Here is a 624-nt window from a genome sequence, read left to right as displayed (position 1 = left end):
AATTTAGAAGAAGAAAAATATTAATACAAATAATTAAAAGAGAAAATAGTAAAATACAAACATAAAAGGATAAGAAAATAAATAAAATAATAATTTGTAACCCTCAAAAAGTCTTGGTCTTTTAAAAGTCTCTAGACCCCTTCCTCTTCTTCTAAAGTGCACGTTGCGTTACTTAAATCTTTCTTAGTAAGTGACAAAGGTAATGATGACGTCACCTAAATGTGGGGTCCATGAGGTTCTACTGCTGGGGGCACGTGGCGCTTAGCGGGAGAAGGGGGACCGAGTGAGCCGGTGGAAGAGCGAAGCATTTGGTGTGCGAGAAGCTGTGAAGTTCAAGGGGGAACCGGCGATAGCGGGTTGGAGAGTGGGTGAGGGGACTGATGACTGCGGGTAAGGGTATCAGGGCCCCTTCTATGAAAGGAAATTGTGGCCCACGTGACACGCACTTGACTAGCAGGAATCCGCGAAACGCGTGGCCTCTATGCGGGGACCACATCGTCCCAAACTTGACAGCAACCTTGGCCACGTGTCCTCTTCTTGAGCTACAAAAATGTCCTTCTTTTCTTTGTTTTTTATTTCTTTATTTCTTTATAATTAAAAAATGTAGTATTAAATTAATTTTCT

The 624-nt window shown here is 41.8% G+C and overlaps 1 protein-coding gene across 1 annotated transcript in view; it reads right to left on the bottom strand.

Moving 5' to 3' along the window:
• LOC107611622 (nuclear transcription factor Y subunit A-1) overlaps positions 1-624 on the bottom strand; it is a 20,750-nt gene that overhangs the window by 3,922 nt on the left and 16,204 nt on the right. The window lies entirely within an intron of this gene.

The sequence above is a fragment of the Arachis ipaensis genome, chromosome B01, assembly GCF_000816755.2.
Source record: "Arachis ipaensis cultivar K30076 chromosome B01, Araip1.1, whole genome shotgun sequence".
Classification (NCBI taxonomy): Eukaryota; Viridiplantae; Streptophyta; class Magnoliopsida; order Fabales; family Fabaceae; genus Arachis; species Arachis ipaensis.
The sequence above is the reverse complement of the archived record's forward strand: the minus strand, read 5'-3'. Positions and strand labels throughout refer to the sequence as shown.